We start from the raw sequence: 25,378 nt of genomic DNA on the forward strand, positions 1-25,378 counted from the left end.
GACGGCAGCTAGACCGGGCAAGGTAGATGCAACAGTACAACACTGAGGATGGATTGGTGGCAGGTGGCTGCGGCGGCCTCATACCCGGCAGGCGTCCTAGTTGAGGAGTGCGCCGGACTGGTGGATGCCCCATACCCGGCAGGCGTCGTGGTTGGGACCTCGGGTCTTAGATGTTAGGTTTGGCTGCGAGGTCTGTTTGGTATTAGGCCCAGACTATCAGCACCCCTTCATCAATTGCATAGGAGTAGCGACAGTTTGTTGCCTAGACGGTGGCTTCAGCCTTACTGTTGTATGACTTTGTAAGGTCTTGTGTGAATAATTAATAAAGTGACTGCATGCATCGTCCAGATGCAGAGGCCGGGGGTCCTCCTCCATTTCAAAAAAAAGGATTAGGTGATACATCATCACCGCTCTAAGGTAAGGGTTTGGTGTTTCTTCTCCACTCTTGTGTGCATATACAAAGAGTATTTTCTTATGAACGTTGTCATATATTGGTAGAATTAAAGAAACTAGTAGCTGCTCCTAGTAGTGTGAATTTATTACGAGCTTGTTAACTACATCAAACATGGTCTTTCTACATTATCATTTCTATCGTCACCTGACTCCATAGGACAGAACTGGTAGGGTCGATCATAGAAACAAGTAACTGATCATGTAGTTTCCACTATGTGCATGCTCCTTAGTTTAAACTTAAAAGTTTGTCGAAGAAAAAGGATGTGTTTTTTTGCTAAAAGGGGTCATTTTTTGCTAAAAGGGGTCATTTTTTGTCTGCAAACTTATTTGCTCTACAAAAGAAAATACTCCTAATTGTGTTTTTTTTATCTCACCTCTTCCATCACAGAAAAAAAAGAATCCTTCCAAGGACTGGTTCAAACATTTATTTTGGTCGGAATTGCATCTAGGAGTAATAAATAAATAGATAAGCAATTGTATATTAAAATAAATTTACTCTATTTATTCCTCTAGTGACATGTGCACTGACAGGAAGGTAGATTGTGACAGGGGCTCCAACAATAGCCCATAGTAAAAGCAGTGGACAACAGCACTAGCAGCTTCAGGACCACATCAACATTGCTGGAATTGTCCACCCATACTCCAGGCATGGCAATGTCATTGTTGCTGGAATTTCGAGCGCCCCTTGTTGCACGCACAAGTGGCATTCGACGGCACTGGGTTGCAGCAAGTATATGCAACCACGACAACACGGCACAGGGTTCCATTAAATCAAACACTAGATCAGCTGTATTTCTATGACTGCCACGATTTCTTAGCTGCAAAGAAGAAAGACAACTACAGGTTCGCGTGCTTGGGGTGCGCAGACCTGAAGGAGGGAACATGACAGGCTATGCAAACAAATACAAATATGACAGGCATGCTGAAACTTTGTTCATGAGAGATCGGTCAACCTGCAGGAGAGGAGAGATGTTGCTGTAAACTAAAACTGTATTTCAATGAACCTGCACGAATGATGAAATTGGGGAGCTGAGTTGTGCTTCTGTTATCCAGCAGAAAAAAAAAACTTGTCTTATTTGTCGCACCGAAATCAGAATGTTCAATGTATGCAATCTTTAATGTGTTTGCAGGTAAGTAAACCAATGGTGATACGAATCTATGATATGCTAAAGAAAAAATTTATGCAGGCTAGCTCTCAGTGACAATCTTCATCCACAATGTATGTTACTGCCAGCAGAATGAAATGCAACTTTTTCCTAAAAAATGTTTCGCAGCAAGAAAAAGGTGGCCTTTTGTCACCTCTCACAAACTCATTTGTGTCAAGAATTTACTCTTCAAGCAATATCACTAGTACAAAACAAGGCTTTCATCACAGGGCAATATTCACATTAGTCCCGGTTCAGTCACGAACCGGGACTAATGTGAGCATTGGTCCCGGTTCGTGCGGCTAAGGCATTAGTCCCGATTCACCTGGGCCCTTTAGTCCCGGTTGGTGCCACGAACCGGGACTAAAGGGTGCAATGCCTATTAGTACCGGTTGGTGGCACCAACCGGGACTAAAGGTTAGTCCTTTAGTCCCGGTTGGTGCCACCAACCGGGACCAAAGGACATGTGCTGCCCGCGTCGCGGCCAAAGTTTAGTCCCACCTCGCTAGTTGAGAGAGCTCGAGAGTGGTTTATAAGCGCTGCTGCGCCCACCCTCTCGAGCTCCTCTCAATTGCAGGCTTTCGGGCCTAACCGTATACTGTGTGCCTGTGGGCCTACTGGGCCACCTGCGGGCCTGAATCCTGGCCCATGGTTGGGTTTCTAGTCGTATTCAGGCCGTGGTGGCCCAGTAGATGGCACTTTTTTTCTTTGTTGCTTTCTTTATTTTATTTTGTTTCTACTTACAACAAAATACTTACTGTTGCTATTTTTATTTATATTATTAAATTTTATTTTTTAATTCTTTTTGCTTTTAGGTCATAAAAATTATAAACTTTCTGTTAGTGCCATTAGTTTTCAAATTTGAATTCTTTGATTTTGTTATTACTGTGTTTTATGATTCTATTCAAAAACAGATTTTGTTATTTTAGTTTCTAACAAAAAAATCTTTATGATAATGCTTTTTGCTATTAAAATGTCTAACAAAAACATTCTTTATGAAAATTCTTTTTGCTATTAAAATGTCTAACAAAAACTCTACCCCCCTGGACCGCCTTTTCAGTTTTAGAAAAAACAAAAAAAATGATGGAAATGTCAAAAAAATAAAATAAAATAAGTTTCCCATGTGATATGTGGTCTAGTTGTTGGGAAAATTAACAAATATGAATTTCGACTTTATTTGCAAAATCTCTCTGGAATTTCTTAAAATGGGCATAACTTTTGCATACGAACTCGGATGAAAAAGTTTTTTATATGAAAAATCATCTACTCGAAAAGTTACATCCGAATTTAACCGGGGAAACCCCGTTAAACATTTTCAAAATCCTCAAAAACCTAACAGAATAAAAGATACAGGGCTTTTAAGATCTGGAGAGGCAAAAAATTCAAAAAATTTCAAATTGTGGTCAAACTGTGGTCAAACAATGGTCAAACTAATTATTCTAGAATATTAGTGTTACTAAATAATTATTTCAGTTTTTTTGAATTTTGGTCAAATCTGGTCAAACTGTGGTCAAACAATGGTCAAACTAATTCTTCAGAAATATTAGTGTTACTAAAAATTATTGTTTTTTAAAACAATAGTTGCAAACTCAAACAGTGAAATGTGTCACTTCATGCTCAAGCTAAATTTCTGAGGGTTAATAGAATTGACATCTTACTATTGTCAGGAAAACAACAAGTGCAGACTTGGAAACGAGGGAGAATAGAACCCGGAAGTTAAGCGTGCTCAGGCTGGAGTAGTGAGAGGATGGGTGACCGTCCGGAAGTTAGATGATTTGGAATGATGAGGGGTGATTAGAGATTAGAGGATAAATTGAGCAGTGATGAGGGGTGGTGATTAGAGATTAGAGGTTAAAATAATTCAGAAATTTGAAAAAACAAAAAAATTAAAAAAAATTTGCAAAAAAAAAAATTCAAAAAAAAAATCATAAATTTTTCTTTAGTCGGTAGAGCTCCGGGATGCGTCCACGTGGACGGCCTTTAGTCCCGGTTCGTGTAAGAACCGGGACTAAAGGGGGGAGGCATTAGTAACGACCCTTTAGTCCCGGTTCAAAAACCGGGACTAAAGGCCCTTACCAACCGGGACAAAAGCCCCCTTTTCTACTAGTGTATTTTTCATCAGAATTTATCGAGAGTAACATAAACAAATAGATGGGTGTAAGATTTCAAACTTTATTTGAAGTTGCTCTGCACAGCAACCATGGCAGTTTGTACAAAGCATTAATACTGGGTTGGTATTGTTACAATAATAACTTCTACACATAAGTGCATCACTCCATGATACATACATATACATGCACATATACATACATACTCCCTTTTTAGTGATCTAAACGCTCTTATATTTCTTTACGGAGGGAAATTAATACCACACATTGTATGTATACCTCACACATCGTCTTCCTACACCGCACTCAACTCCTCCTTCGAGACCGCCGTCAGCTCAGAACTGAAATGGTAAGAGTCCTCCACATGGATGTGCCCTTCGTTGCAGAAAAACGGCCTCGAAAGCATCTGCAGGCCATCAACCCCAGCCTCCAGGGTCTCAATGACCTCGCTCATCGTTGGCCGATCACGAGACCTCATCTGGATGCACCATAATCCGACAATGCAAAGCTTCTTCTCCAGCTCGTGCATGTTAGACGCAACAGGTGATGTCTCCTCTCATGCTTCTTCCCGAGTCAGTGGGTCATACACCCATCATGTAGTATGCCTGGTTTGAGCTCCCCGCGTTTGGATCGGCATTCCTTCTCCCACCGTCCATCTCCAGCAGCAGCAACCCGAAGCTGCAAACCTCGGAATTGCTGGATATAACACCGAAGCTCCGGCATATCATCTCGGGGGCTATGTAGCTGAAGGTCCCCGGCATGGCACTCCAAGGCACGAAATTGTCGCCCCTCGGGTACAGTTTGGCGAGCCCGAAATCGGCGACCTTTGGGACAAAATTGCGCTGTCGAGAAGGATGTTTTGTGGCTTGATGTCAAAGTCCAGAATCTGCATGTCGCACCCCTGGTATAGGTAGTTGATCCTCCTGGCAATGACTAGGGCGATCTCGTTGAGCTTGTCCCATGAGAAGCTCTTCTCAGTAGAGAAGATGTACTTGTCCAGAGAACATTTGGGCATGTACTAATTAAGGCCATTCGTATTTCCTCCGATCAGAACCCGACGAAACGCACCACATTGAGGTGGTGGATCCTGCCGATGGTGGAGACATCGTTGATGAAATCTTCTCCACTGCAGTTGGAGTTGCCCTCTAGCACTTTGACGGTAACATGGACACCGCTTGGGAGTCCGGGCGCCCGTTTCATCTACTCCAGGGAGTCTCGGCTCTTCTGTCGAGCAGCCAGCGTTGAGACAGGGAGGCGCAGAGAGGTGTCGCCGGCTTGCCAGAGGAGAGGGTCGCATTAGTGGCATCCCATCGTGTCATGCTTCCCAAAGTGAACAAAGGTAAAGCCCTCTAGAAATTCAATGTGATACGTCCACTTCGTAGGGGTCCACATTTGACATAGTAAACTGAACCTTATGTTTTCCTATAAAGGATAAATATATGATGTATGGATTTTTTTTCTCTCAACTAATAAGTGGCTTTTCTCTCAATCAACCAGTCTTTTTTTTGAAGGGAATGCCTCATGGCACTTTATTAACTCGGTGGCAATGTTACATCAAATAGTACATGAGATAGCAAGAAATTGGGGGCAACATCTACCCACTCATACTTAGTCTTGCAGGAAAGTGTGCCAAGCCATCAAAAAGCTCCTTCCGTGCACGGCGTCCACTGGTATGCATGTTCTCCTATTTAAAGTTTGTTAACGAAAAGAGTATTTGTGCTTTCATACTTAGGGGAGTGCTTTGGTACAACACACCCCCCCCCCCCCCCCCCCTAAAACGTATAATGGACAAGATGGTCATTTCACATTAGGTATAGGAATACCCACCCGCTGCTGTACGTATGCGCGCGACGTCGTACGCCCGCCCGCGTATGCCGCACCCATCGCCATACATCGCCCCGTCGCCGTATGCCCGCCCGCGTATGCCGCACCCGTCGCCGTTGTACGCCCGCACGTCTCCACATTGGCGTCGATAGTTATGAAAAAAAAAAACATCACGGGAGCCGCTGACGCCCGCCGTCGTAACCCTAAACCCTAAGTGCATCCACGCCGTCTCCACGTCACCGCCCGTCTCCACGTAGTTGCCGCGCATCTCCACGTCACCGCCCGTCTCCACGTAGTCGCCGCGCGTCTCCACGTCGCCGCCCAAACAGGCCGCCGCGCGTGCCCCGGCGCTGTTGCTGCTGCCGCCGCGTTCCTTTGTCGTCGCCCAGATGGCCGCCCACCCGTGATCTCGGCCACCATCCTGACGCTGTCGACACCTGCCTCGGCCGGCCAGCAACGTCACGCCATCAGTGCGTTGGTCACCGAACAAAATGGATCCAGCTGACATCCTCACCGCCGTGCAAGAGGTTGGTTTGAGACGTCGTTTGCTTGATGAACTACTTATTTTAGGGATGATGTTACATGGTGTTAGATTGATCTTAGAATTTTCATAAACATGTATACATAGAGGAGGAGGGCGATTATGATGGCGATGATTACGGCGACGACAACGGAACCTCGTCACTGAATATGGATGAACCTGCTGAGGAGAACTACATGAGTTTGGATGAATCTTATAGTGGCAATGTAAGTTTGATCAATATTGATAAAAACAATAAATGCGATAAACCGCATGGACAATTACATGTTTTTTTGCGTCATGCAGCGACATGGCGATAATGATGATGATATGGATATAGATGATTCATTTGCTGAAAGTGCACTCCGGGTATGTTTTAAAAACAATAAGAGAAGAAATGACATAATAACCGTATGAGCGCTTACATGTATTTTTAAAAATGTGCGCAGATGGACGAGGACGGGGACTTTGTGAGGAATATTGTGGACGATGAAAGTGACAAATTGCACGTTGATGCATCTCATGATGACAGCTCCAGCAAAGTAAGTTTTGAAACTCACATACATTACAAATTAAAATAATAACTGGCTGACATACATGGTTTCATGCCTTAATTTACAGGGAGATGTAGATGGTCCTGGCGGGAAGGATGAGCATGTTGCTGATGATCTGTTCAATTTTGACATCGAATTTGATGAATATCAGCAAGATTCATTGGACAGGCATTGGAAGGTCATGAGGAAGACGTTCAGGTCACTAGGAGAGGCTTACATTTTCTATAACCAGTATGCTAAGGAGCGTGGTTTCAGCGTAAGAAAGGACTCGCTGAAATTTTCGAAAGGTCCTGAGGGAACTATGCGCTTGAGAAAGTATCTCGAAAGCTGGGAAACGACAGGCAAAACTTTGTACAATGGAAGGCAGGACCCGTAGGCTCAGAGCGGAGACTCATTGCTTCTGTGATGCGCATATAACTTTGAAGCTTGATAAAGAGCGTGACGTTTGGTATGTCAGCAGTTTCAGTGATGATCACAGTCACGTTCTAGCTAGACCGGATGAAGTCACGTTTCTTTGGTCTCATAATCAGATAAAAGAATTTCAGAAAGCTGACATCTTAAGTATGGCAGGTGCTGGAATCAGGAAATATATGATTTATGATAATCTCGTCAGTAGGTACGGGTCATATGCAAAGGCTGGTTTTGGGAGGAAGAAGCTTTATAACATGTGTTATGGAGAAAAAATGAAGTTGCTTGCACAAGGTGATGCAGACATTGCCATTGGGATCATGATAACCAGAAGAGAGAGGGATCCAGATTTCTTCTTTGAGCACACCGTCGATGACGAAGGAAGGCTGAAAAACCTATTCTGGTGTGATTCTCAATCACGTCGAGACTATATTAACTACGGTGATGTGACCGTCTTCGACAGCACATACAGGATGAATAGATATGGCATGCCATTTATACCTTTTGTCGGTCTGAACAACCACCGTTGCACCACGGTATTCGGTTGTGTTCTTGTGTCTGACGAGACGGAAGATACCTATGTCTGGGTGCTTTGGACGTTTTTGAGGGCTCACTGTCAGAAGAGGCCCAGGTCAGTAATTACTGATGGAGATGCAACTATGATTAAAGCCATCAGAAAGGTACTTTGGGAGGTTTGGCATCGTCTTTGCTCGTGGCATATTGAGAAGAACATGCAGAAACACCTTCATCATAAGTCTCGAAAGGAGTTCAGGTCTCTACTTTATTATGCCACTTCAAAAAAAGTATTTGAGGAGAGATGGGCAGCGTTTACTGCCAAATGGCAGTCGGAGAAAACAATGACATGGTTACGTAGGATGTACAAGAAGAAAAGGCTTTGGGCTGCATCATATCTATCTGGTGGGTTTTTCCTAGGTATGCGAAGTAACCAGTGAAGTGAGAGTCTGAATTCATGCCTTCACTTGAATCTAGACTCCGGTATGACTATTGTTGATATGATTGTGCACTATGAGAACTGCATAGTTCGTCTCCGTGAGAATGAGGCGCATGACGATTACACAAACTCACAGACATACCCAGTACCAGTATTGGACGAGTGTAAAGATATTGAGAAATCAGCTGCCCATGAGTTCACTGCGGCAAACTTTTATATCTTACAGGAAGATATGAAGAAGGCACGGGAGCGTGAGGTCCTTGAGAGACTGAGAGGAGCAGACACTCACATGTTCATACTGACATGGAAGGAAAATAGGGATATCAGGTTCACTGTGGACTACACCCCAGGTAACTCCGAAGAAACCGTGAAGTGCAGTTGCAGAAGTATGGATCGCAAAGGACTTCCTTGCAGACATATTCTTCACGTTTTGATTCAGCTACGCTTACGTGAGATACCTAAGTGTTTAGTACTGCGGAGGTTGAGCAAAATTGCAAGGGGTGGACTTCCCCTGAAGCACACTAGCGATCTGTTTGCGTGGGGATGGGCAGGTGCAGGGGAGAGAGCTAGTTACAGCGAGTTGACTATCTTATCTGCCGAAGCAACTCATAAAGCATGCTATAAACCATTTTTATTCGACAAGTTGAAGACGGCTCTGAGGGACATAATAGATAATGATTACACTGAGGAAAATGAGCCTGGTGCAGAGAAAAAGTTTGTGAACGATGATGCATTTGAGCCAAATCAAGATCATGTTCTGGTTCGTGATCCTACAAAAATTAACACCAAAGGCGCACCAAAACAGAATGTTAAAGGCCGCGGTAAGGATGGTCCTGGTCTCACTAAAAATGGGCGACCTAAAGCTTTTGATGAGAAATGATAACGTCAATGTGGCCAGTGCGGTCTTACGGGTCATTATAAGTCCACGCGCCCTCAAAATCCTAAGTATGATTTTCGTATGTTCATGTAAATCTTATTGTTCAAACCAAATTTATTTGTTTATTGTGAATTAACACATATCTTACTGTATGTAGGAACTTTGCTTGAATCCGGGAGTATGGAAGATTGATTCGCCGTTTGATTGAAGACAGTTTCTTGATGGATTGCTTCTATCTATGAGATCATTGTTAATTGTTAGATTATGGTATATGAGACTTATTTTACTTTGTTGATGCCAGACTATTTGCTAAGATACCCACATAAGTATTTGTTGATGACAGACTATGTTATGCAAGAAGTATTTTTACTCTGTTTATTTTGATGTGTTCATTATGCACTGTAGTGCCGTCGCTGTTTAATGTTGTTTTTCTACACTGTCGCCGTCGCTTATGACACCGTAGTTTTTAGCTTTAAGAAAAAACAGCCCGACAAGTGCGCCGGCCAGTCTGACATTACACAGACCGGACCGACGGCACTGTCCCATAGGCCAGCGACGGACGGCGGTAGCATAGTGAGTAAATCAGAGGAGTCCGACTACCTCCGTGGCGCCGGGTATTTAAGCAGGTCGTCGCATGCTCCGTCGGGCGAGGTGGGACTAAACAAATGCGCTCAGGTTCCCGTCGCCCCGCAGGGTACTTGGGTCGTCGTCTGTCCGGCTGTAAAGTGTTATTGGGCCTGCCCACGTAGTTACGCGCGTCGCTCCCGACACGGCGGCGGCGATGGAACATTTAGTCCCACCTCGCGTGCCGAACGGCGCGTCGACCGGCTTATATACGGAACGTCGGCATTGCTGTTGAACTTCTCTACTAACTCGACAGTCACTGGGCTGTCTTGGCTGCCCCTGTTGGCCCGTTTGCCGACATGCAAAGGTATTTACCGGGCGGGCATTTTTCTTAACATTATATAAACACGGACTGTTTAAGTCACACAAGTAGACGACAGCAGAAGCAGTTTTTAACATCTGTTTTATTCAAACAAGTAGCCGACGGCAGAAGTATGAATATGAGTAATTGAAAATTATAGACGACGGCATGAAGACAAAATAATAATCCAAATGTCATTCTCAACTTAAATATTCAAACAAGTAGTGTCTTCTTCATCACAAAATATCAAAGTCAAAATAAATGAAAACATCATTTGAGCGTACAAAATTTTCTGTTACATAAATTTTGCCACCTTTATTTCTTCTTTGCAAGCCGGGTAACTTTGTCTTTCACATCGTTGAGCGTATTTCTCTCTGAAAAAATAAGCTGCGCAATCATTATGTCCCTCGATTTATCAATTGACCCCTGTTACGATTTCATATTAGTCCGATGTGAATTGTATCACATAATGAATTCAATTAAATATAAGCATTTGAAATAAAACCATACCTGCGAAAAATGGCTTGTCCATTTGTCACCGTCCCAGTATTGAAAGCATAGAAGGACAAATATTCCACATGAATTGCTGGTCCATACAAACAATGATTCATAAGTTGGCATTTCAGATAAGATATTAAAATAATGTGAAAGTATATACGCACCCATCTTCCTGTTGTGGCATATTATACGTTTTAATAGGCCAGGTAGACACATCCGGATAATTCACAGCACCGCTCGCATTCGCATCACGTATGTCATATCCAAGTTGTTTCCTCTGTTCATATGATTGATAGCACGCAAAGGATTTAAGATAGTTAAATTACGAACTGATAGTTTCGATATGCCCATGTAAATTCAAACCGTACCAGCTCCTCAACTTTGTCTTTAACTTCACTGTCAAGTTCGCGTCCCATCAAAGAATCAAGAACCTGGAACTCTTCCTTCGGGCGATGCATGACGACCGAAACCCAGTGGGTATCTCCCTTATTAAGAGGAATATAAGTCAGCATCACAACAAATATACGATGTAATCAACACATATATTGTTTCATTATTTAAAACCCGTAAATGCATACATTAAGCCAGTCGAACTTATCTTATCTTTTTTAAAATACTCATCGGTGCATCTATTCACGGGTCCATTCTTCTTCGCCATAACTTCGTTCTCATTTTTTCCTGGCTCGGTGTCTGGTCTAAATTCTAGTAACCAATTGACCAGCCAGGTCGGCATTGTATGACGATCGTCACCAACAACTCCCAACAGATACGACGAATAAGCATTGATAACCTGAAAATAATTTAAAAGATGTATAACAATTCCAATTTGCAGTGAACGGTAATATAAAACACAACAGTAACTTACATCACCGGTTATCCATTGATGGTTAAGAATCTTACAAGCCCTCTCTGCATTCAGACCTTCGCCATGCCATCATTGAATATTTCCTTCTTTCCATGTTTTCCTGAATGCTCATAAGCACGGACAAACTTAACAGACGCTTTCACCACATCGTATTCATCACTAGAATTTTGGAAGACTTCTTTCTAGAATAGTTCTACAGCACATAACTTTAATATGTTACTAAATCAATGATAAGTTGTAAGTTCAGCGCAAAGTCAATTAGAACAGCCTGAAAATTTATAAAACTCACTTACTTTTGCGGAACGTTTTGCACGCTTAGTCGGTATAGTACGCACATAAGGAGACTTCACAAGGTTTGATACCTTGCGCTTCCGTTTCCCAAAAACCTCCTCCGGTACCTCATCTTGTCCAATAGAACCAACTGATCCACGTGATGCGATTTCATCTGTTCCTAAAGATGTAACAAATTTCTCATCCGATACCTCAGGAACTTCGATAGGATCATCTTTATCACCCTTGAAACTATCCAAATAGTCATGTGTGCAATAATAAGGTCTCTTTTCTTCAGAATCATTAAGATCATCTTCATCATCCTCTTGCACATTCTTTTTTGCTGGTGTTTTCAAATTGTCCATATCACGTTGATATACAAATTCTTTACGAGGGTCTCCACCATAGTTTCTAGATTCACTATTATCACCATACTCATTCTCTTCTTCTTTTTCAGTATCACTGGCTTTGTAGAAGACACCGCTTTTGTTCAATTTCTCTATCACCCTCTATAATTACAAATAAGTTCTAGTTACTTAGGTGACACATCAAAAATGAAATTGAACGGCAAAAAAACGAAACTTGTACCTGTGCGCATAGCTCTGGCAAACGAAGCATGTTCTTACGAATGTGCTTCAGCTCAGTCATAATCCGATCCATAATAGGGTTCTGGCTAGCGGAAGCCTCATATGTACTCACACCTTTTCTCCTTGCTGTAATGTTAGACTTTTTCGTACTGGATTTCTTGTTTTTTCCAGCTTGTTCCACTCTAATTTTGTTTAGTCGGTACTCTTCAGTAATGGTGTCATCGATCTACAACATAAAGAATCATACATTCAAATTTAACTAATAATTAATTGCAGACTTTAAATGAAAAAATAAATTGCACGTATTACCGTCCCAACACCACGACCATATTGGAAGTCGTACTTGTCCCTTTTCTCCGCTGCCTCTTCTGTCCAGTTCCTCATCAAGGGGCTCAACAGCGCTAACGGATCATACTGCGGACCGGTGATTGGATGCACCTTCTCCCAATATAGATACTGCACAACAAAAACACAATCACTTATCACGTGTTACACTATTATTACATAATACAAATGTTTAACGTAAGAAATATATCACACCTGCAGAAATATATCTTACCGCTTCTTTCATCTTAGGATTGAACCATCGTTGGTGATCAACAACCGGTTTAGCGTCTTTCTCCAATTTTATTTTGTGTTGGCATAGAGTGGGACTAATGCCCTTAACATCATCAAGAGTATATCAAATAGCAGCATGGTGCTTCTTCAGAGTTTTCAATAATTTCTCTTATTCCTGCTCTGAAAGGTTAGCACTAATAATGACAGGATATATCTTCTTTTCATCAAGATACACATATTTAAGAGTATCAGGTAATGGTTTAAGCTCAAACACGGTATCACCCTTGGGTGGAGGAGGATCCCCTAGAATTTCAACATGCAAGTTGTGTTTCAAAATAGGTCCCTGTTTAAAGAATAATTCATCTATTTCCCTTCTTTCATTCATAAACATATCATCTTCATGGTCCAGCAAATATTGTTCTAAAGGATCATTAGGAGGCACAGCAATAGAAGCAAGACCAATAATTTCATCTTTACTAGGCAATTCTTTATCATGGGGTTGTCTACGAAATTTAGCAAAATTAAAATCATGAGACATATCCCCTAAACCAACAGCAACAATATCCTTTTCGCAATCTATCCTAGCATTAACAGTATTCAAGAAGGGTCTACCAAATATAATGGGACAAAAGTTATCTTGTGGGGAACCAAGAACAAGAAAATCAGCAGGATATTTAACTTTCCCACACAAGACTTCAACATCTCTAACAATCCCAACTGGTGAAATAGTATCCCTATTGGCAAGCTTAATTGTAACATCAATATCTTCTAACTCAGCAGGTGCAATATCATGCATAATTTCTTTGTATAAAGAATGAGGTATTGCACTCACACTAGCACCCATATCATATAAGCCATGATAACAATGATCTCCTATTTTAACAGAAATAACAGGCATGCCTACAACAGGTCTATGTTTATTTTTAGTATCGGGTCTAGCAATTCTAGCAGCTTCATCACAAAAGTAAATAATATGCCCAGCGATATTATCGGCCAAGAGATCTTTAACCCTAGCAATACTAGGTTCAACTTTAATTTGCTCAGGGGGTGTAGGTTTTCTAGCATTACTCTTACGAACCACAGTTGAAGCTTTAGTATGATCCTTTATTCTAGCAGGGAAATGTGGTTTCTCAATATAAGCGGTAGGAACAATAGGATCAACATTATAAGTGATAGTATTTTCTTCAACTTTAATAGGTTCAACTACTTTTACTTCAACGGGAGGATGATATTTAAACCACTTCTCCTTAGGGAGATCAACATGAGTAGCAAAGTATTCACAGAAAGAAGCTACTATCTCAGAGTGAAGTCCATATTTAGTGCTAAATCCATGGAAAGCATCGGTATCCATAAAAGATTTAACACAATCAAACTTAGGTGTTATACCTGACTCCTTACCTTCGTCGAGGTACCAATCTTCAGATTTGCGTTTAATTCTTTCCAATAAATTCCATTTGAATTCAATAGTCTTCATCATAAAAGAACCAGTACAAGAAGTATCGAGCATGGAGCGATTATTAAGAGAAAGCCGGGCATAAAAAAATTGAATAATAATTTCCCTTGAGAGCTCATGATTGGGGCATAAATATAAGTCAGCATCACAACAAATATACGATGTAATCAACACATATATTGTTTCATTATTTAAAACCCGTAAATGCATACATTAAGCCAGTCGAACTTACCTTATCTTTTTTAAAATACTCATCGGTGCATCTATTCACGGGTCCATTCTTCTTCGCCATAACTTCGTTCTCATTTTTTCCTGGCTCGGTGTCTGGTCTAAATTCTAGTAACCAATTGACCAGCCAGGTCGGCATTGTATGACGATCGTCACCAACAACTCCCAACAGATACGACGAATAAGCATTGATAACCTGAAAATAATTTAAAAGATGTATAACAATTCCAATTTGCAGTGAACGGTAATATAAAACACAACAATAACTTACATCACCGGTTATCCATTGATGGTTAAGAATCTTACAAGCACTCTCTGCACTCAGACCTTCGCCATGCCATCATTGAATATTTCCTTCTTTCCATGTTTTCCTGAATGCTCATAAGCACGGACAAACTTAACAGACGCTTTCACCACATCGTATTCATCACTAGAATTTTGGAAGACTTCTTTCTCGAATAGTTCTGCAGCACATAACTTTAATATGTTACTAAATCAATGATAAGTTGTAAGTCCAGCGCAAAGTCAATTAGAACAGCCTGAAAATTTATAAAACTCACTTGCTTTTGCGGAACGTTTTGCACGCTTAGTCGGTATAGTACGCACATAAGGAGACTTCACAAGGTTTGATACCTTGCGCTTCCGTTTCCCAACAACCTCCTCCGGTACCTCATCTTGTCCAATAGAACCAACTGATCCACGTGATGCGATTTCATCTGTTCCTAAAGATGTAACGAATTTCTCATCCGATACCTCAGGAACTTCGATAGGATCATCTTTATCACCCTTGAAACTATCCAAATAGTCAGGTGTGCAATAATAAGGTCTCTTTTCTTCAGAATCATTAAGATCATGTTCATCATCCTCTTGCACATTCTTTTTTGCTGGTGTTTTCAAATTGTCCATATCACGTTGATATACAAATTCTTTACGAGGGTCTCCACCATAGTTTCTAGATTCACTATTATCACCATACTCATTCTCTTCTTCTTTTTCAGTATCACCGGCTTTGTAGAAGACACCGCTTTTGTTCAATTTCTCTATCACCCTCTATAATTACAAATAAGTTCTAGTTACTTAGGTGACACATCAAAAATCAAATTGAATGGCATAAAAACGAAACTTGTACCTGTGCGCATAGCTCTGGCAAACGAAGCATGTTCTTACGAATGTGCTTCAGCTCAGTCATAATCCGATCCATAATAGGGTTCTGGCTAGTGGAAGCCTCATATGTACTCACACCTTTTCTCCTTGCTGTAATGTTAGACTTTTTCGTACTGGATTTCTTGTTTTTTCCAGCTTGTTCCACTCTAATTTTGTTTAGTCGGTACTCTTCAGTAATGGTGTCATCGATCTACAACATAAAGAATCATACATTCAAATTTAACTAATAATTAATTGCATACTTTAAATGAAAAAATAAATTGCACGTATTACCGTCCCAACACCACGACCATATTGGAAGTCGTACTTGTCCCTTTTCTCCGCTGCCTCTTCTGTCCAGTTCCTCATCAAGGGGCTCAACAGTGATAACGGATCATACTGCGGACCGGTGATTGGATGCACCTTCTGCCAATATAGATACTGCAAAACAAAAACACAATCACTTATCACGTGTTACACTATTATTACATAATACAAATGTTTAACGTAAGAAATATATCATACCTGCAGAAGTGCTAGGTTGCCACGTGGCCATTCCCTAACACGGCCGGGCTGCAAGACCATACCAATCTCCGACAAACAAAACCGCAAAGTGAATGCGTTCCAGTTGAACTTTTTTATCGACCTGACATCTTGCACTAGCGCATAATAATTCTTTGGTATGTACTCATCAGAGACTGGTGCAATTATAGTCCCTAACAGGACGAGAAACGCCATCTGAACAAATTCATCGTCCGCATTTTTATTTCTCACAATCTTCTGAATGAGATCGTCAATCAAGATTTTACTAGTCTTTTTGTTAACAAAACTAACTGGAACTTTCTTTACTGCTTTCTCTTGGTCCGTACTCAAAAAACAAGAAACATCCACTCCTTCATTCTTCAAACCAAATATAGCGAACACATTATCAGGCCTCAGTGAAATCAACCCTTTCTTTCCGGCTGCCTGTTGGACCATGAATTTTGTAGTACTTAGATTGAAACCTTGAATCATAAGCGCAAACAAATTATCACGCATCTTCACCGAAGGTATTCGTAACATGCCCTCCATCTCCGTTTCGTAAAATGTGAATCGCTGACTTGGTGTTAACTTATTAACAAGACTAACCCTCTTTTCTACGGAACATGCAATCACGCCATCGATGTCCATACTTCATATAATAATATCTATGTGACGTTGCATGCAGCTGAGATGTTATATTATAATGAAACATATTCAAAGAAATACCTATCCGACGGCGACCAATGTAGGCGGCGGCGGGTGCTGACGGCGAGCAGTGCGGGTGACGGCGTGCGCTGACAGCGGGCGCTGACGACGACCAGTGTGCGTGACGACGGGCACTGACGGCGACCAGTGCGGGCGACGGCGGGTGCTAACGGCGGGTGCTGACGGCGACCACTGCGGGTGACGGCGGGCGTTGACGGCGACCAGTGTGGGGTGACGGCGGGCGGGATCAGATCGGGTGCGTCGTCGAAACGTACAAGGTCGAAAGTGCATGCACGACGTGATTGGGCACCGACGTCCTAGACTGTCGGGAATATTCCCTCAGATAGCGACGGCTCGTGGAGATATTTATGGTGTCGGGCCCGTGGTGATCAGTTTGCAATCAATACATGCGGCATGATATAATCGTCGGTCGTGCTTTAGTCCTACACTGGTCGAGATTATCTAATTCAATTTTAATAAGCGTCTATCTATAATTAACTCTATTTGGAGGAGATGTAGGGTCAATAGAGTCAGTGCATCTCTCCTTCGCATCCGCCAAATGGGCCCATTTTTTTCCACGTGCTACAGTGACCATGCAGGGCACGCACGTAAAATTTTGTCGTGTTTCGAGGCTGTATGTATTTTCTACAATTTTCCAGGCCGAAAACACCTAAAATACTGCCCGGACGTGATGCAACGTGCGTTCGTTGTCGGATTTCGTTCATTTTTGGTGTGGGGTGCCTGGGTGGGGCCCCACGCGCCCTGCCAAAAGTTGGGTGCATTTCCTGAAACCGCTCAGGTACTTGCTGTAGAAGGGGGTGGTTTCGGTATGGGCGGAGGGGACCCTCGGGCGCACGTCTCTCCTTCACATCCGCCAAACGGGCCAATTTTTTTCCACGTGCTACACTGACCATGCAGGACATGCACGCCAAATTTTGTCGCGTTTCGAGGCTGTATGGAATTTCTACGATTTTCCAGGCCGAAAACCCCTAAAATACTACCCGGACGTTACGCAACGTGCGTTCATTGTCGGATTTCGTTCATTTTTGGCGTGGGGTGCCCGGGTGGGGCCCCAGACGCGCTGTCAAAAGTTGGGTGCATTCCGTGAAACCGCTCAGGTACTTGGTGTGGAAGGCAGTGGTTTCGGTATGGGCGGAGGGGACCCTCGGTCGCACGTCTCTCCTTCGCATCCGCCAAACGGGCCCATTTTTTTCCACGTGCTACAGTGACCATGCAGGGCACGCACGCCTAATTTTGTCGTGTTTCGAGGCTGTATGGAATTTCTATGATTTTCCGGGCCGAAAATCCCTAAAATACTGCCCGGACGTGACGCAACGTGTGTTCACTGTCGGATTTTGTTCATTTTTGGCATGGGGTGCCCGGGTGGGGTCCCACATGCGCTGCCAAAAGTTGGGTGCATTCCGTGAAACCGCTCAGGTACTTGGTGTGGAAGGCGGTGGTTTCGGTATGGGCGGACGGGAACCTCGGTCGCACGTCTCTCCTTCGCATCCGCCAAACGGGCAAATTTTTTCCACGTGCTACAGTGACCATGCAGGGCACGCACGCCAAATTTAGTCGCGTTTCGAGGCTATATGTTATTTCTACGATTTTCCGGGCCGAAAACCCATAATATACTGCCCGGACGTGACGCAACGTGTGTTCGTTGTCGGATTTCGTTCATTTTTGGCATGGGGTGCTCGGGTGGGGCCCCACACGCGCTGCCAAAAGTTGGTTGCATTCCGTGAGACCGCTCAGGTACTTGGTGTGGAAGGCGATGGTTTCGGTATGGGCGGAGGGGACCCTCGGTCGCACGTCTCTCCTTCGCATCCGCCAAACAGGCTCATTTTTTTCCACGTGCTATAGTGACCACGCAGGGCACGCACGCCAAATTTTGACGCGTTTCGAGGCTGTATGGATTTTCTATGATTTTCCGGGCCCAAAACCCCTAAAATACTGCCCGGACGTGACGCAACGTGCGTTCGTTGTCGGATTTCGTTCATTTTTGGCGTGGGGTGCACGGGTGGGGCCCCACACGCGCTGCCAAAAGTTGGGTGCATTCCGTGAAACCGCTAGGTACTTGTTGTGCAAGGGGGTGGTTTCGGTATGGGCGGAGGGGACCCTCGGTCGCACGTCTCTCCTTCACATCCGCCAAACGGGCTCATTTTTTTCCACGTGCTATAGTGACCATGCAGGGCACGCACGCCAAATTTTGACGCGTTTCGAGGCTGTATGGATTTTCTACGATTTACCGGGCCCAAAACCCCTAAAATACTGCCCGGACGTGACGCAACGTGCGTTCGTTGTCGGATTTCGTTCATTTTTGGCGTGGGGTGCCCGTGTGGGGCCCCACACGCGCTACCAAAAGTTGGGTGCATTCCGTGAAACCTCTCAGGTACTTGGTGTGGAAGGCGGTGGTTTCGGTATGGGCGGAGGGGACCCTCGGTCGCACGTCTCTCCTTCGCATCTGCCAAACGGGCTCATTTTTTTCCACGTGCAATAGTGACCATGCAGGACACGCATGCCAAATTTTGACGCGTTTCGAGGCTGTATGGATTTTCTACGATTTTCCGGGCCCAAACCCCCTAAAATGCTGCCAGGACGTGACCCAACGTGCGCTCGTTGTCGGATTTCGTTCATTTTTGGCATGGGGTGCCCGGGTGGGGCCCCACACGCGCTGCCAAAAGTTGGGTGCATTCGGTGAAAGCGCTAGGTACTTGCTGTGGAAGGGGCTGGTTTCGGTATGGGCGGAGGGGACCCTCGAACGCACGTCTCTCCTTCGCATCCGCCAAATGAGCCCATCTTTTTTCCACGTGCTACAGTGACCATGCAGGACACGCACGCCAAATTTTGTCGCGTTTCGAGGCTGTATGGAATTTCTATGATTTTCCGGGCCGAAAACCCCTAAAATACTGCCCGGACGTGACGCAACGTGCGTTCGTTGTCGGATTTCGTTCATTTTCGGCGTGGGGTGCGCGGGTGGGGCCCCGCATGCGCTGCCAAAAGTTGGGTGCATTCCGTGAGACCGCTCAGGTACTTGGTGTGGAAGGCGGTGGTTTCGGTATGGGCGGAGGGGACCCTCGGTCGCACGTCTCTCCTTCGCATCCGCCAAACAGGCTCATTTTTTTCCACGTGCTATAGTGACCATGCAGGGCACGCACGCCAAATTTTGACGCGTTTCGAGGCTGTACGGATTTTCTACGATTTTCCGGGCCCAAAACCCCTAAAATACTGCCCGGACGTGACGCAACGTGCGTTCGTTGTCGGATTTCGTTTATTTCTGGTGTTGGGTGCCCAGGTGGGGCCCCACACGCACTGCCAAAAGTTGGGTGCATTCCGTGAAACCGCTCAGGTACTTGGTGTGGAAGGCGGTGGTTTCGGTATGGGCGGACGGGACCCTCGGTCGCACGTCTCTCCTTTGCATCCGCCAAACGGGCCCATTTTTTCCACGTGCTATAGTGACCATGCAGGGCACGCACGCCAAATTTAGTCGCGTTTCGAGGCTGTATGTAATTTCTACGATTTTCCGGGCCGAAAACCCCTAAAATACTGCCCGGACGTGATGCAACGTGCGTTCGTTGTCGGATTTCGTTCATTTTTGGCATGGGGTGCTCGGGTGGGGCCCCACACGCGCTGCCAAAAGTTGGTTTCATTCCGTGAGACCGCTCAGGTACTTGGTGTGGAAGGCGATGGTTTCGGTATGGGCGGAGGGGACCCTCGGTCGCACGTCTCTCCTTCGCATCCGCCAAACGGGCTCATTTTTTTCCACGTGCTATAGTGACCATGGAGGGCACGCACGCCAAATTTTGACGCGTTTCGTGGCTGTATGGATTTTCTATGATTTTCCGGGCCCAAAACCACTAAAATACTGCCCGGACGTGACGCAACGTGCGTTCGTTGTCGGATTTCGTTCATTTTTGGCGTGGGGTGCCCGGGTGGGGCCCCACACGCGCTGCCAAAAGTTGGGTGCATTCCGTGAAACCGCTAGGTACTTGCTGTGGAAGGGGGTGGTTTCGGTATGGGCGGAGGGGACCCTCGGTCGCACGTCTCTCCTTCGCATCCGCCAAACGGGCTCATTTTTTTCCACGTGCTATAGTGACCATGCAGGGCACGCACGCCAAATTTTGACGCGTTTCGAGGCTGTATGGATTTTCTATGATTTTCCGGGCCCAAAACCCCTAAAATACTTCCCGGACGTGACGCAACGTGCGTTCGTTGTCGGATTTCGTTCATTTTTGGCGTGGGGTGCCCGGGTGGGGCCCCACACGCGCTACCAAAAGTTGGGTGCATTCCGTGAAACCTCTCAGGTACTTGGTGTGGAAGGCGGTGGTTTCGGTATGGGCGGAGGGGACCCTCGGTCGCACGTCTCTCCTTCGCATCTGCCAAACGGGCTCATTTTTTTCCACGTGCAATAGTGACCATGCAGGACACGCATGCCAAATTTTGACGCGTTTCGAGGCTGTATGGATTTTCTTCGATTTTCCGGGCCCAAACCCCCTAAAATGCTGCCAGGACGTGACCCAACGTGCGCTCGTTGTCGGATTTCGTTCATTTTTGGCATGGGGTGCCCGGGTGGGGCCCCACACGCGCTGCCAAAAGTTGGGTGCATTCGGTGAAAGCGCTAGGTACTTGCTGTGGAAGGGGCTGGTTTCGGTATGGGCGGAGGGGACCCTCGAACGCACGTCTCTCCTTCGCATCCGCCAAACGAGCCCATCTTTTTTCCACGTGCTACAGTGACCATGCAGGACACGCACGCCAAATTTTGTCGCGTTTCGAGGCTGTATGGAATTTCTACGATTTTCCGGGCCGAAAAGCCCTAAAATACTGCCCGGACGTGACGCAACGTGCGTTCGTTGTCGGATTTCGTTCATTTTCGGCGTGGGGTGCGCGGGTGGGGCCCCGCATGCGCTGCCAAAAGTTGGGTGCATTCCGTGAGACCGCTCAGGTACTTGGTGTGGAAGGCGGTGGTTTCGGTATGGGCGGAGGGGACCCTCGGTCGCACGTCTCTCCTTCGCATCCGCCAAACGGGCTCATTTTTTTCCACGTGCTATAGTGACCATGCAGGGCACGCACGCCAAATTTTGACGCGTTTCGAGGCTGTATGGATTTTCTACGATTTTCCGGGCCCAAAACCCCTAAAATACTGCCCGGACGTGACGCAACGTGCGTTCGTTGTCGGATTTCGTTTATTTCTGGTGTTGGGTGCCCAGGTGGGGCCCCACACGCACTGCCAAAAGTTGGGTGCATTCCGTGAAACCGCTCAGGTACTTGGTGTGGAAGGCGGTAGTTTCGGTATGGGCGGACGGGACCCTCGGTCGCACGTCTCTCCTTTGCATCCGCCAAACGGGCCCATTTTTTCCACGTGCTACAGTGACCATGCAGGGCACGCACGCCAAATTTAGTCGCGTTTCGAGGCTGTATGTAATTTCTACGATTTTCCGGGCCGAAAACCCCTAAAATACTGCCCGGACGTGACGCAACGTGCGTTCGTTGTCGGATTTCGTTCATTTTTGGCATGGGGTGCTCGGGTGGGGCCCCACACGCGCTGCCAAAAGTTGGTTGCATTCCGTGAGACCGCTCAGGTACTTGGTGTGGAAGGCGATGGTTTCGGTATGGGCGGAGGGGACCCTCGGTCGCACGTCTCTCCTTCGCATCCGCCAAACGGGCTCATTTTTTTCCACGTGCTATAGTGACCATGGAGGGCACGCACGCCAAATTTTGACGCGTTTCGAGGCTGTATGAATTTTCTATGATTTTTCGGGCCCAAAACCACTAAATACTGCCCGGACGTGACGCAACGTGCGTTCGTTGTCGGATTTCGTTCATTTTTGGCGTGGGGTGCCCGGGTGGGGCCCCACACGCGCTGCCAAAAGTTGGGTGGATTCCGTGAAACCGCTAGGTACTTGCTGTGGAAGGGGGTGGTTTCGGTATGGGCGGAGGGGACCCTCGGTCGCACGTCTCTCCTTCGCATCCGCCAAACGGGCTCATTTTTTTCCACGTGCTATAGTGACCATGCAGGGCACGCACGCCAAATTTTGACGCGTTTCGAGGCTGTATGGATTTTCTACGATTTTCCGGGCCCAAAACCCCTAAAATACTTCCCGGACGTGACGCAACGTGCGTTCGTTGTCGGATTTCGTTCATTTTTGGCGTGGGGTGCCCGTGTGGGGCCCCACACGCGCTACCAAAAGTTGGGTGCATTCCGTGAAACCTCTCAGGTACTTGGTGTGGAAGGCGGTGGTTTCGGTATGGGCGGAGGGGACCCTCGGTCGCACGTCTCTCCTTCGCATCTGCCAAACGGGCTCATTTTTTTCCACGTGCAATAGTGACCATGCAGGACACGCATGCCAAATTTTGACGCGTTTCGAGGCTGTATGGATTTTCTACGATTTTCCGGGCCCAAACCCCCTAAAATGCTGCCAGGACGTGACCCAACGTGCGCTCGTTGTCGGATTTCGTTCATTTTTGGCATGGGGTGCCCGGGTGGGGCCCCACACGCGCTGCCAAAAGTTGGGTGCATTCGGTGAAAGCGCTAGGTACTTGCTGTGGAAGGGGCTGGTTTCGGTATGGGCGGAGGGGACCCTCGAACGCACGTCTCTCCTTCGCATCCGCCAAACGAGCCCATCTTTTTTCCACGTGCTACAGTGACCATGCAGGACACGCACGCCAAATTTTATCGCGTTTCGAGGCTGTATGGAATTTCTACGATTTTCCGGGCCGAAAACCCCTAAAATACTGCCCGGACGTGACGCAACGTGTGTTCGTTGACGGATTTCGTTCATTTTCGACGTGGGGTGCGCAGGTGGGGCCCCGCATGCGCTGCCAAAAGTTGGGTGCATTCCGTGAGACCGCTCAGGTACTTGGTGTGGAAGGCGGTGGTTTCGGTATGGGCGGAGGGGACCCTCGGTCGCACGTTTCTCCTTCGCATCCGCCAAACGGGCTCATTTTTTTCCACGTGCTATAGTGACCATGCAGGGCACGCACGCCAAATTTTGACGCGTTTCGAGGCTGTATGGATTTTCTACGATTTTCCGTGCCCAAAACCCCTAAAATACTGCCCGGACGTGACGCAACGTGCGTTCGTTGTCGGATTTCGTTTATTTCTGGTGTTGGGTGCCCAGGTGGGGCCCCACACGCACTGCCAAAAGTTGGGTGCATTCCGTGAAACCGCTCAGGTACTTGGTGTGGAAGGCGGTGGTTTCGGTATGGGCGGACGGGACCCTCGGTCGCACGTCTCTCCTTTGCATCCGCCAAACGGGCCCATTTTTTCCACGTGCTACAGTGACCATGCAGGGCACGCACGCCAAATTTAGTCGCGTTTCGAGGCTGTATGTAATTTCTACGATTTTCCGGGCCGAAAACCCCTAAAATACTGCCCGGACGTGACGCAACGTGCGTTCGTTGTCGGATTTCGTTCATTTTTGGCATGGGGTGCTCGGGTGGGGCCCCACACGCGCTGCCAAAAGTTGGTTGCATTCCGTGAGACCGCTCAGGTACTTGGTGTGGAAGGCGATGGTTTCGGTATGGGCGGAGGGGACCCTCGGTCGCACGTCTCTCCTTCGCATCCGCCAAACGGGCTCATTTCTTTCCACGTGCTATAGTGACCATGGAGGGCACGCACGCCAAATTTTGACGCGTTTCGAGGCTGTATGGATTTTCTATGATTTTCCGGGCCCAAAACCACTAAAATACTGCCCGGACGTGACGCAACGTTCGTTCGTTGTCGGATTTCGTTCATTTTTGGCGTGGGGTGCCCGGGTGGGGCCCCACACGCGCTGCCAAAAGTTGGGTGGATTCCGTGAAACCGCTAGGTACTTGCTGTGGAAGGGGGTGGTTTCGGTATGGGCGGAGGGGACCCTCGGTCGCACGTCTCTCCTTCGCATCCGCCAAACGGGCTCATTTTTTTCCACGTGCTATAGTGACCATGCAGGGCACGCACGCCAAATTTTGACGCGTTTCGAGGCTGTATGGATTTTCTACGATTTTCCGGGCCCAAAACCCCTAAAATACTTCCCGGACGTGACGCAACGTGCGTTCGTTGTCGGATTTCGTTCATTTTTGGCGTGGGGTGCCCGTGTGGGGCCCCACACGCGCTACCAAAAGTTGGGTGCATTCCGTGAAACCTCTCAGGTACTTGGTGTGGAAGGCGGTGGTTTCGGTATGGGCGGAGGGGACCCTCGGTCGCACGTCTCTCCTTCGCATCTGCCAAACGGGCTCATTTTTTTCCACGTGCAATAGTGACCATGCAGGACACGCATGCCAAATTTTGACGCGTTTCGAGGCTGTATGGATTTTCTACGATTTTCCGGGCCCAAACCCCCTAAAATGCTGCCAGGACGTGACCCAACGTGCGCTCGTTGTCGGATTTCGTTCATTTTTGGCATGGGGTGCCCGGGTGGGGCCCCACACGCGCTGCCAAAAGTTGGGTGCATTCGGTGAAAGCGCTAGGTACTTGCTATGGAAGGGGCTGGTTTCGGTATGGGCGGAGGGGACCCTCGAACGCACGTCTCTCCTTCGCATCCGCCAAACGAGCCCATCTTTTTTCCACGTGCTACAGTGACCATGCAGGACACGCACGCCAAATTTTATCGCGTTTCGAGGCTGTATGGAATTTCTACGATTTTCCGGGCCGAAAACCCCTAAAATACTGCCCGGACGTGACGCAACGTGTGTTCGTTGACGGATTTCGTTCATTTTCGGCGTGGGGTGCGCAGGTGGGGCCCCGCATGCGCTGCCAAAAGTTGGGTGCATTCCGTGAGACCGCTCAGGTACTTGGTGTGGAAGGC

At 46.4% G+C, this 25,378-nt stretch overlaps 4 pseudogenes; 1 reads left to right on the forward strand and 3 right to left on the reverse strand.

Annotated features, from left to right (window-relative positions):
* Positions 1-4,001: 4,001 nt before the first annotated feature.
* Positions 4,002-4,906, reverse strand: LOC109780922 (rust resistance kinase Lr10-like; annotated as a pseudogene).
* A 584-nt stretch (positions 4,907-5,490) lies between these two features.
* On the forward strand, positions 5,491-9,033 carry LOC141026624 (protein FAR1-RELATED SEQUENCE 5-like; annotated as a pseudogene).
* A 1,048-nt stretch (positions 9,034-10,081) lies between these two features.
* LOC109780923 (uncharacterized) lies at positions 10,082-12,472 on the reverse strand (annotated as a pseudogene).
* Positions 12,473-12,520: 48 nt separating this feature from the next.
* On the reverse strand, positions 12,521-16,267 carry LOC141020619 (uncharacterized; annotated as a pseudogene).
* Positions 16,268-25,378: the final 9,111 nt, after the last annotated feature.

This window comes from Aegilops tauschii, chromosome 1, assembly GCF_002575655.3.
Source record: "Aegilops tauschii subsp. strangulata cultivar AL8/78 chromosome 1, Aet v6.0, whole genome shotgun sequence".
Classification (NCBI taxonomy): Eukaryota; Viridiplantae; Streptophyta; class Magnoliopsida; order Poales; family Poaceae; genus Aegilops; species Aegilops tauschii.